This window comes from Prionailurus viverrinus, chromosome D3 (genome assembly GCF_022837055.1).
Source record: "Prionailurus viverrinus isolate Anna chromosome D3, UM_Priviv_1.0, whole genome shotgun sequence".
In the NCBI taxonomy this organism is placed as follows: Eukaryota; Metazoa; Chordata; class Mammalia; order Carnivora; family Felidae; genus Prionailurus; species Prionailurus viverrinus.
Genome location: NC_062572.1, coordinates 5,582,559 through 5,594,756, shown reverse-complemented (window position 1 = coordinate 5,594,756; position 12,198 = coordinate 5,582,559). Strand labels below are relative to the sequence as shown.

The 12,198-nt window shown below is 56.7% G+C and overlaps 1 long non-coding RNA gene across 1 annotated transcript; it reads right to left on the bottom strand.

The window, feature by feature from the left end:
- Window positions 1-2,903: 2,903 nt before the first annotated feature.
- Window positions 2,904-9,179, bottom strand: LOC125149712 (uncharacterized). The gene is made up of 3 exons (XR_007146021.1): window positions 8,078-9,179; window positions 5,873-6,097; window positions 2,904-5,508 (listed from the first exon to the last, which is right to left on the bottom strand). It is a non-coding gene; the product is annotated as an uncharacterized LOC125149712 (long non-coding RNA).
- Between the last annotated feature and the right edge of the window lie 3,019 nt (window positions 9,180-12,198).

Below are 12,198 nucleotides of genomic sequence, written 5' to 3'. Positions count from 1 at the left end.
CACCCAATCTCCCGATGCCCTTCAGCGCTCTTCCCTCCTTCCTTGGAGCTGAGTGAGGCTCCTCCCTCCTCTGCTGTACAGACCCGTGGCTATTTTTAGCTACATTGCATTCATTCCCCTCTGCAACCAGCTTAATCCTGGGATTTCCTCCACCTACCAAGACTCTTCGCTGGGGAGGTCAGGTGGGGCTCCACCCCCTCAAGGGGCGGAGCCCAGGTCTGGCCAATCATAGTGTTATCAGGACTTACGTAAGAGTTACCAGGGAGAAAACAGCCCGTCTTTTCCACTAGTCTGAACCGGGCCTCTACCGCGCTAAAATCGGAGAGGTCAGCAGGGTCGTGTTCCTCCCAGCGGGTCAAGGGAGAATCCGCGCCTTGCCTTTCCCAGCCCCTTCTGGAGGCTGTCCCCATTCTGTGGCTCGTGTCCCCTTCCCCCTGTGGAGCCCTTCGGTCTCTACCTCTGTACTCACATCTCTCTCTGACCTGGATTCTCCTGCCTGTCTCACTGCTGGGGACTGCTGTGTTACGTTACCCTTATAACGACCCAAGATAGTCGCGCCATTTCAAGATCCTTAACTGAATCACAACTGCCAAGTCCCTTTTGCCATGGAAGGTCACAGATTCACGGGTCTGCTGGGATTGGGACATAGGTATCTTTGGGACCATTATTCAGACATCCAAACCATGGAAAGCAGGTGCTGAGGCGGAGAAAAAGTAAATCCTGGTCAATGTTTTGAGCCCCTGAGTCAAACCGTACCTGAAGCGATCTACTTAGCTTTTCGATTGCCTGACGACGATTGCATTACCTTTTCTTGCCCCGGCTACTTTGAGGCTTTTGTTTTGTTTTATTACTCGCAGAAAGAGGGCCTGATACAAGTCTCAACGAGTAAGGATGTCACAATGAATAATTACCAGCCTGCATGTCTCTGTCTCGTGTGAAACCCTCTGAGAGCAGAGACAAGCCCTTATTTAACTCTGTGTCACCAGACCTAGCACAGCGCCTGGCCCATCGGAGGTGCTGAGCCAATGTGTGTTGATGGGATAACAATTGGCTGGGTGAACAATCCAGTAGACGCCCTCCCCCAGCGGCCATCGCTGGAACAAGAGGGCGGAGAGGAGCCTCAGCAGAATTTTCCAAGGGTGAAGTGCAGGCCAGTCGTTTCCTCTCCGGAGCTGGCCACTTCCTCAGAGAGAGGCCCCGAGAGTGACCCAGACAGGAGGCTCAGAGAAGGCCTGACCTCCGTGGGCAGCCAGCGGCCCCGCCGTCCTGAGCCAGCACTCTCCCAAATTAACCCCAGGATGGCAACAGCAGGCTTCCGCCAACAAATCTCTCTGAGTCATTTCTGGTCAGGAAGCACCTCGCTCTTACATGAGAGTCACGGCAGGCCCCTCTGCACACCGGAAGAGACAGGCTCCTCATTTTCTGCCGCGGCAAGGAGGGTTTCCGTGGAGGGAGGAGAGGCAATGAAGACAAATCTCCCAGGGACACCTGCGCCTCTTGGTCCCCGGAACCGAGCTACCATTGTAATCAACAGGGTCCCCCGTGACCGTTGTCCACACGCACCCGAGAAACGAGGCCCGAGGGAGGCTTCCTTCCCTCCCCTCTGCACCCACCCCAGACACGGCTACCTGTTCCTTTCCCGCCTCCCATGAAAGGGCCTGATTTGCGGGCGCCTGGGGGGCTCCGTCGGTTAAGCGTCCTACTTACGGTCCGTGGGTTCGAGCCCCGCGTCGGGCTCTGTGCTGACCGCTCAGAGCCTGGAGCCTGCTTCTGATCTGTGTCTCTCTCTCTCTCTCTCTGCCCCGTATGTACCAGGCTCTGTTCCGTCTGCTCTAGATACGCATAAATTACTTAATCTTCACCCAAAGCCTAAAAAACTCGCACAACTGGCAAATGGCAGCCGGAGCTGTGCACAAGGGTGGTTGCTTAGCCCCCGAGCGGTGCCGACTTGGGACTTAGGGTCCTCGGGGCAGGCTTCCTGGACCCCCGGATTTTAACCAAGTTCCTGCTGTGCCCCCCCCCCGGCCCCTGGAAGCCCCTGTGCTCTGTGAGGATAAGGGTCGGGTGGGGTGGGGGCACCTCATTCACCTCCGACCCCCAGCACCATCGTGGAATGGATGCGTCAACGCCGCTGGGGGGCTGGGGGCGGATCTTCCAGGCATAAACCAGGTGCCCAGGGTGAGGGAGTTACTAGAACAGCTTGCTGATCTTGGAAGGCGGTTGCCAAGCCCAGAGAATACGGAAGGGAGCACCCTTGACTTCCCCACTCTGGGGGGGGGGGGGGGTACATTCTGAGGCTGCTGGAATTTCCCGAGCCCAGGCTCCCTCCCCCAGAGATCTGGGCCCAGAGAGGACTTCCGAACCCACGCGTCTCTCCGCTTCTGCTTGACAAGCGTGAGATCCCGGGCTGACTCCCGGCCACCACCTCACCCTAAGAAACAAATCTGGATGTCGAGAAATCAGAGCCAGGAGTTCTCGAGGAGGCCGAGGCGTCGTGGGCATCTTCTGACAGAGGAGAGGCCTGCCTTTGGAGACAGGCATCCCATCTGCAAGCAGGCCCTGGCGGGCAGCTGGCTTCTTACCTCCAGGGACGGGGAGCTCACTCCTCCCCGAGTTCATGATACAGGATGCTGGATTGAGTGTGTGCAGAGAGGACCCTCCAGCAGCCACCTCCTTGCTCAGCTCTGCTCACACAGCAGAAAGCCAGCATCTCCGCTCTTGTCGGGTTCCCCACACCTTCTGGCCTGGCCCCGGTCACTGAAATCAGTCCCAAATTGCCAGGAACCCAGACCTTGAGCCTCCCAGGGCTTTCCTTCTTCGTGGAGCCTATGTTCCATCCAGAACAAGGAGGCGGGGACCCCAAAATAATGAAAGAAATAAACTGTATAGTTACAAATTGTGATAAGTGCCAGGGAGACAGGGGGCAGACCAAGGAGACAGGGGCTACTCGTAAATCTGAGTTTTTACACCAAAGTGTTAGAATTTCCAGAATATTTCCTGGGTTTGGGGGGAATGAGGTTTTGTTGGGAGAAAAGGAAAGAAAAGAAAAGAAAAGAAAAGGAGAGAAAAGAAAAGAAAAGAAGGAAGGACGGAGGGAAGAGACCATAGGTCTCCATAACTATAATCTAATCCAGGAGTCGGCAAACTATCACCATGGGCCATGTCCACCCCGTGGCCTGTTTTTGTGCAGCCCACGTATGATTTCTTGGATTTTTTTTTAACTTCTTACATTTTTAAAGGGCTGTAAGAAAAGAAAACAAACAGAACAAAGAAGAATGTGTAACAGGGACCTTTATGGCCCACGACGCCTGACGCATTCACTATCTGGCCCTTCACGGAGAAAGTCGGCGGCCTCGGAATCTCACCAGGTTTCGCTCACCGACAGCCTTCCTGGCCTGGGCCGGCTGGGAAATGCAGCATGAAGGGACAGACCAGACAGCCGAGAATTTTCCATTTCTGCCCACGAGGCTGAGCGCCATCCATCACAAACCTTTCAAAGCCAAGGCCCAGGAGGTTAAGCGATTTCTGCTCTGGCTCAGCGAGGCGAGGTCGGGGGCCACGGGAGGATAGATGTCCTCACACACCAAAAAGAAAGGAGTGCCCGTGCGGCCTCTCTCGCTGTCCATTTCTCACCAGCTTTTTAGGAAGCAAGGGAATTAATTTTCCCTGTTCCGGTATGCCAGGATTAGTGGGATTTCTGTTCTATGAAATAAGTGGGGGAGGAAAGGCCTACTTATGAGTCAGGGCTCTTGGTTTCGAGTGACAGAATCCCAATTCAAGGTGACTAAAGCAACAAAGACTTTTGAGTGGCTCGTGTTACTGAAAAGTCCAGAATTTGCACAGCCTTCAGGCATAGCTGGATCCAGGGGCTCAAAACGGCACCATCAGGACTCATTGCCTCTGTTTCTTCTGGGTTGGTTTCGTTCTCAGGGAGGCTCTCCCCCTCATGAGGCAAGTGGCGCCAGGGGCCCGCGTCTCCCCCGCGTGCCAGCCTCGGCGGAAGGATGTGGGGTCCTCGATAGTTCCCAAACTGAATGTCATCGCACCCTTCCTGGATCACTGACCGCCCCTCTACCCAGAGATTGGGGCCAGGGGATGAAAGGATCTCATTGGCCAGGCTTAGTCACGTGCTCTCCCAGGAGTGGGGTGGGAGGAGTCAGCCCCACCTGGTCTGCAGGTGCTGAGAGGAAGGAAGAGAACTTTTCTCCCCCAACGAGATCAGGAGGCCACTGCCAGAAGGAGGAACAGACACTGAGCCATCAAAGGCAGCCGCTGCCCCCACAGAAAACGGACATTTCGCAGGCCCCTTTGCTAAGTCTCCTTACCGCCCATTTCACGGGCGGGTAAACTGAGACCCTGGAGGTAAAATCAGTCTCTCAAAGTTACAAACTTAGTTCATGATGGAGGCAGCGTTCCCGTCCTAAGTCGACTCATTCTCCTGCTACCCACACTGACCGTCATGCATTTACTTCCAATCCCGTCCTCCAAGAGCCCAGCAACACCGCATGCAGTCGGTGGGCAATAAACGCCCCTCGAGTCAAACTGTTGTTGAGTGTCCGCCCCCCAGCGGACTGTAAGATGCCCGAGACCACGTCTGTCTTGTTCACCGCGGCATCCCGAACGCCTGACGCGTGGTAGGTGTTCCACAGACACTTGGCAGACGAATGCCCACGGCCTTAGCATTTAGCACATAGCAGGCGCTCCGCAAATAGTTGGTAAATGAGCATGGCCTTAGTGTCCACACATAGTAGGTGCTTAACAAATAGCTGGTGAAGAAATGAATGAACCTCAAGCGGGAGCCAAAGCCGCCTGATGGATGACATTTCCAGATCATTAACAAGATAGATGGAGAAGGGCGGGGGGGAGGGGGGGGCGACGAAGGAGCCTCGGTTCCTACGGAAGGTCCCAGAGAGGACCTACAGCGTCAGGGTTACTTGGAGGGGAGCACTCAGCTTTGGAAAGAGACGCTGGGTCTTTGTGAGCCAGGAGAGGGGGGAGGTGGGGCTGGCGGGAGGAAGCCAGGTCAGCCAGGGCGCAGCCAACTGGCTGTGCCAGGGACACTGTGCCCCGGGCAGGGCCCTGCCCCGCCCCGCCTGCCCCTGACCTTGCCTCATCCGACAATAGAGCATCCATTGTAAGGGGGTAATTGGGTTCCGGCACATCCCCTCCCTGGAAGCAAAGGGAAACACAATCTGCTTTCTATTTGTTACCGCGGCCAAGACTCCACTCCCTCCTCTGCCCAGCCCCCCTCCCCATCCTGGCCCTGCTGAGCCGCTGTGACATTCCTTGGCCGGATTAGAGCTGCCGGCCCAGGCTGCATAACCTGGGAGAATCTGCATGACCGACACCTAAAAACAGCGTAAAGGGCCTTGTGGCCCGGTTCACTCCTCTCCTATGGGAGCCATAAATGTGGCCCTAACTGGAGTCTCTCCGCCCACATCCGGGCTCCTCTGCAGCTGTGTGGCCTCGGACCAGTCTGTCACCCTCTCTGGGCCTCAGTTTCCTCACCTGTAAAACAGGGAAGACAACAGATGAGAAAGGCTGTAGGCGGCTCAGGATTGTTCATCCAGGCAGGGTTCTGGGCACGGACGCCATTCGAGTCATTGTTTGGGGAGTTAGAGCCTCCTGGTCTCGGCTGACTCTGCAGAGTTGGGTGTCTCGGCCCCAGACCACTTTGAAGTGGGGAAGAAAAGGGGGGGCCTTCTCATGAGCCCCAGGGCTGTGCCTACTCTGCCCACTCACATCCAGCGGACCCACTGAAGGTCTGGTGTGAGCCCATCTTGTGTTGATGGGGGAGAAGCAGGAAGGTAAGGGAAGAGACATACAAAGCAGTGGAAGGTTTGGGCTCTGCCTGTGAGGGGCTGGCAACCACCTGAGTTGTGTTAGAAGACAAACGGGCTCTGGGGATGTGTCCCTGAGCCCCCAAGTGGCGGAGGAGTTGAGACAATGCAGCAGGCATGGAGGGCTTCCTGGAGGAGGTGAGGTAGGTGTGCCTCCTTCCTCTGCTGGGGATCTTGGGTGATGTATCCACCTCTCTGGGCCTTGTGACCTCATCTTTTGGAGACTTCAAGAAAACAACAGCCCCAGCCAGCCAGGCCTGTAATGGAGAGGATTAGGGCCATTCACAGAGAAACCAAAATGTCTTGAACTTGGCTTTTGTTGGAGTGAGACCTTGGCCTGGGTGTTCAGAGTGACCCTGCCCAAGGCCCTGAAGATCCAGGGAAAAGACAGACCTGCACCGAGGCTCCAGTTCCAAAAGCCGTTGGACACCCAGGCAAGTCAATTAATCTCTGAGACTTGGTTTCCCCATCTATAAAACGGGACACCATGAACTCCAGCGTGACTGTGTGTGCTTAAGCCAACAGCGACTTGGCACGCAGTAGCTGCTCAATAAACCGTAGCAACTACTCCTGATTTCTAGAGCCGAGATGGTCTGAAAAGCTCACAGGGACCGGCCAGGCAGCAGAACCCAGGACTTACCCGTGGGGGCTGTTTGAGACCCCCACCCCCCCTTTCAGCAAACGAACTTGGACGCAGCGGTAGGGCCCAGCATTGGTTCTTCCGGGGCGTCAGGGGCACACGATCAGGTCCATTCTAATCTCATGACTCAGTCCCACCATGGATGGGTGCCTGGTCTTATTTCACAGCTTTGTGTCTGTCTTTCTCTTTGTACCTTTTTTTTTTTTTTTTTTTGGTACTTTTAAATTTCCTGTTCCATAATATAACGGACACTCCTGACTCTCCTCCCCCCATTCCGGAACAAGAACACGACTCATGGAGGTACACGTGCGTCCCCCCACCCCCCAGAAGAGAGCACGATTCCTTGATTTACTGTATATTTATATTGTCCTCACTCTGGGCCGGGAACACGATCCTGAATGGGTATTCATCATTCCCCTGCATTTCTACATGCAGGTGTGTGTGTGTGTGTGTGTGTGCCTAACGTGGTTCTCACACGCGTGTGCTCAGAAACACTGGGAAGCCTGTGGGAACAGATTCCAGGCCCCACCCCCCAGAGGGCCCGGGAATCTGCATTTCTGACACGTTTCCCCAGAGGATGCTGCTGCTTTGGGACCACACTTTGCGAACCAATGCCCTAAATACTGCAGCACCCGAGCTGTGATTGTTTTCAAATTCCTACCAAGGGTGTGGTGTCCCTTGTAGCCTTCCCTGACCAGATTTTGTCATCCTGCCGCAGTGATTCTCAAGCAGGGGCGATTTCACCTCCCCGGGGGAACACTGGGCAATGTCTGGAGACGGTTTTGATGGTCACCAGTGGCGGGGGCGGGGGGGGGGGGTGTGCTCCTGGCACCTGGTGGGTGAGAGCCAGGGGTGCTGATGAACATCCTGCAGGACAGCCCCCCCGCACCAGGGAACAAGTGTGAACCTGTCCCAGGAGAAACGGAAGCATATGTCCGCGCAGAACTCCGTACGCAAATATTCACAGTATAGCACTATTCACAAAAGCCAAAACATGGAAACAACCCCAGGGGCGCCTGGGTGGCTCAGTTGGTTGAGCATCCAGCTTTGGCTCAGGTCGTGATCTCACGGTTCGTGGGTTCGAGCCCCGCGTCAGGCTCTGTGCTGACGGCTGGGAGCCTGGGGCCTGCTTCGGATTCTGTGTCTCCCTCTCTCTCTGCCCCTCCCCGACTCCCCTCCTCTGTCTCCCTCTCGCTCTCGAAAAATATGAAAAAAGAAAAAAAAGGCGGGAACAACCCAAACGCCCATCGACCGACGAGCACCTAAACAGACTGTGGTCTCTCCATGCGGGTGGAAAACGGTGCGAGAGGGCTCGGCGCTCTGGGGGTTTCCTTTCAGGGTTTTGAACATGTTCCACAAGTGATGGCAGGGCTCTGTGGAGACAGTAAAACCCATCGAACTGTACGCTCTAGACGGGTGAATCGCATCACACGCGAATTACGTCTCACTAAAGCTATTGGAAGAGGACAACGGGGAAAAAATAATAGCGTCCAAGTTTGGAAACTCCGCCTACGCTCTGCCCTCGAGCGAGACGACGCGCGTTCACTTCCACTGCTGTGTAATATTCCTCTGTGTGAACGAGCCACGATTTGCTTACCCGTTTTCTTTCCGGTGAGCGGAACGGTTGGCTCCAGTTGTCGCTACGGTGAACAGGGCTGCGACGCACTTCCTTGTACGCGTGGCCTGGGGCGCGCGCGCGAGTGTCACTTTGGCGTGTCCCTAAGAGCCGCTGAGTCGCGCGGAACAGGAAGGTTCGCCGTTGCGAGAAGATGCCAGCGTTACGTCGAGCTTTTTCTGTTTGCTCCAGGGCCCGGGGCTAAGTCCCCACCGGTCTTCTCACCGAACCGTACCTGCAACCGTGTCGTGGGGTCCGTTTCAGAGACGGGGACACTGAGGCTCAGAGAGGTGAATTAACCGGCCTGGCCTAAAAGCGGTGGGTAATTCACGGCCTCTTCCCGCCCAGCCTGGGATGGGGAGATGACAGGGGGTGACAACTTGTTCGGAAAACAGCCGTTAACTCGTGGAGCCTCCGAGAGGCTTCCCGGGGGGCAGCCTGCTGAACTTTCTAGAACTCCTGGCAAACCTACATCACACGTCACGGCCACCAGGCGCCCGGAATCCTCCCCCGCCCCAGTTTCTCCCTGCTGCCCTACACCCAAGCCCCAAGCGGTACTTGCACCCCGAGCGGGGCCGGAAGGTGCGCGAATGGTGTGCGGGGGAGGGGTGCAAACCTCAGGCTCCGTTCCAAATCCCACCGTTATCATGGACGTGCTGTGCGACCAGGGGCCGGTGACTTGGCCTCTCGGAGCAGATCTCCTCACTCAGTGAAACAGGGACATCCGATTCTTATTTCCTTCCAATCAACACACAGCCCATTCCAAGCCCTCATTCTTCCAAGATGATAGAAAATTCTGTCTCCGCTGCAAGACTCGGGCTCCTCCACGCTGCGTGACATCAGACACCGAACGGCTGAGAGGTCCCTCTGGCCGCCGCACCCCACCGAGGACCCTGAGACGCTTGGGATCCAGGACCATGCGGCCCCATCTGGTGTGGAACTCTTCAGCATCCATGTTGCGCGGGAGGAAGGGGCTTGTCTACACTGGGACCGCTTTGCTTAGGGCACCCCCTCCCTGGTGCATGATGCAGCTTCTAGATCCTGACGCCTCCCTGGGGCAGCCCCGCGGAATGAGGTCGCAAGGACTGCCTCCCTCCTGCCGACCCCAGCCCCCAGCGTGTGGAAATCTCTCTCCCGCCCTCGCTCCCCCCTCCAGAACCAGCTCAGGACACCGCCTGTCCCGCTGTGAGAACACTTCCACGGGGCCATCGCCGCTGAGCCGGGGCACCCCTCCCTGCCCCCCTTGCTCCACGGTGGAGTGGGGGGTGGGTAGAGGGTTAAGGGGTTAATGCACGCAGGACAGCTGGCTCAGGAGGCCTGGCACACGGCGAATCCCCAGTGAATGGCAGCGACCCGTGGGGCCAGCAGCACGGAGCACTGAGGATCCTGCCTCTGACCTTCTCCAGGGCACGCGATCGCTTCGTAATTGCAGCGAGTAATGCCTCCAGATTCTGAGGGTACAGTCAGAAGTCAAGGCCTGGCCCCAGCCCCCTCTGGGCCAGAGTTGGGTCCCTGGAGAGTGGCCACCCCAGGGGCCCTTTGCCTGCGAGCCTGACCCGCTTTAAAATTTAGCGGTAGACACAGGGCGACTGCTGTTCACTGAAGTCTGTAGCGGGAGGAGTGAGGGGGCCGAGTGGGGGAGGGGGGATTAGAGGCAGAAATCAGCGTCTCCAGGAGGGAGGAAAAAAGTCCTGACTTCTAGGATGGCTCCCTGAGCAACAACAACGCCTCTGGCGTTCCTGCTTATAGTCACACAGTAGGATTTTTCTGTCCTCCCAGCCCCGCCCCCAGAAGTGAGGCGAGGCCACGTGACTGGCCCGGACCAAGGAGACAGGAGCGGAAGTGAGTTAAGTTGCTCCCGAGAAGACACTGTAAGAACCGGGGCACAATTCGCCCCGTGCCCAGGAACGCTGCACGTCGTGGACGGGATGCTTGCTCCGTCAGCCTGGGCCCCCCGGGTGAGGAAACGCGGAGCCCACAGCCGACCCCCGGAACACACGCAGCAGCAGGGAGAACTGAGTTGTGGCTGTGTCAAAAGCCACGAGAGTTGAAGGGGTGGGGGGTGGGGGGCGCTTGTTACTACCATGTAACTGAGCTGGTGCCGACCAGTACGTGCCCATTTCACAGATGCGGAAACCGAGTCTGGGAGCGGTGACGCAGCCTGCCCAGAGTCAAACGTGGAGGCATGGCCAGGACTCACAGCCTGGTCTGCCCATCGCGACCTTTCTGGAGACGAGGTGGCTCCAGCCTGAACAAAGCCAGCCACACCCCTCTCTGCTAACCCCTTCAATTAAAGCCAATTTCAAGGTCTCCTGGTTTCTAAATGAACAGCCCTGATCGTGTTCGTTAAAGGCCCTGCCTGCTCGGGCTGTGCATTTTATCAGAAGCCGCCAACAAGATAAATGGCCCTGTAACTTATTATTCCACTGCAAAGCACCTCACAGCGAGTGGCGGTACAGATGCCAGGAATAAATCACATCTGATCTTCCGAGAGCCGAGCAGAGCTCCCGTGAGGACGTCAGAGGCAGGGGGAGGTCTGGAGCAGCTGTGGACCCGGGGGTGGAGGGGGCGGTCTTCACTGAGGACCACAGACCTGCTGGGGGGGGGTCTTGGTCGGGACCCCAGATGTCTGGGGTGAGCGTTGCTTTCTTCTCTGCCCAGCATCTCCTTCCTCTCCTGAAGGGTGAATAGCACCCACTTTTTCTTTGGGAAAAACCCCCCCTCCTGGGCTCTCAGGCCATATGGTTCAGGTCAGGCCATCCCTTCCCCCAGCAACAGAGGGTGAACACATGATCCGGCCTGGCCAGTTGGAGCCCCGCACCCCGGCCCGGCCGTGAGCAGTTCTGGGTGGGTGTACGTACCACGTGATGGGGCTTATCAAGTCTCTACTTCTGTTGAAACCCTAAGACAAGAGTAGTCGTTTTTTTTTTCAAAATGTTTATCTATTTTGAGAGAGGGAGAGAGAGAGAGAGAAAAACAGCGCAAGCGGGGGAGGGGCAGAGAGCGGGAGGGAGAGAGAGAATCCCAAGCAGGCTCCACACTGTCAGCGCAGAGCCCAGTGCGGGGCTCGAACTCATGACCCGTGAGATCATGACCTGAGCCGAAATCAAGAGTCGGACGCTTACCCGACTGGCCACCCAGGCGCCCCAGGAGAAGTTCTTCTAAACCAACGTTGCTTGCAGAAGGGATGTCCTTTTCACTGTGGTATCTCCAGCTCCCAATACAATTATACACTCATAGTAGGTGCTCAATAAAAACGTGCTGAGGGAATGAGTAAGCCAGCTGGAGTCAAGGCAGCCGGGTTCTTGTCCGGGCTTAGACACGTGAACTGTAATGTTGAGAAGCTCTTCTCCCCACTCTGGGCCTCAGCGTCCTTGTCTACAGAATGAGGTTAATAACAGCACTTAGCAATAGCAGGTTTCGTCAGCCAGCCGTCGTCACCAGTATGCTGCGTAACAAGCGGCCCCTCAACTCAGTGGCTTCAAACAACAATCACGCGGGGCACCTGGCTGGCTCAGTTGGTAGAGCGTGTGGCTCTTGTCTTGGGGTTCGAGCCCCACGTGGGGGGTAGAGATTACTTTAAAATACAATTGTAAAATAAACCGTCACGCATTATCAGTTACACCCCTACCCGGGGCTGATCCAGGCCCGGCTTGGCTGGCCCACCTGTCTCTCAACCCCCGTGGATCAGTGTTTGTCCCACACGATGGCAAAGGTGCAGAAAAGGACAAGGTCCCTTGAGGGCCAGGCACAGCATCAGGGACACTTCATTCGTTCGGCTAAAGCAGGTCAGAGCAGGGGACTTCCGCTCTTGTGGGGAAGGGAGAAGAGCGGAGGCCAGCCGTGCGCCCTCCACGCGGGCGCGACGTGTTTCCTTGCTGCGCACCTGCCTTTTCCCCCAGAACGGAACCTCCCGGGGTGCACGGCCCTGTATCTGCTCTGCTCACTGCGGAAGCTCCAGCACCTGGAACAGGCCTGGGACAGAGTAGATGCTAGGCAAATACTTGTGCAAAGACTGAGCTCCCCGCACCGTCGTGAGGACAAACCCAGGTCAGGGACGCGAACGACGTGTCGAGAATTACAAGATCCTTCCGAGAGTCCGT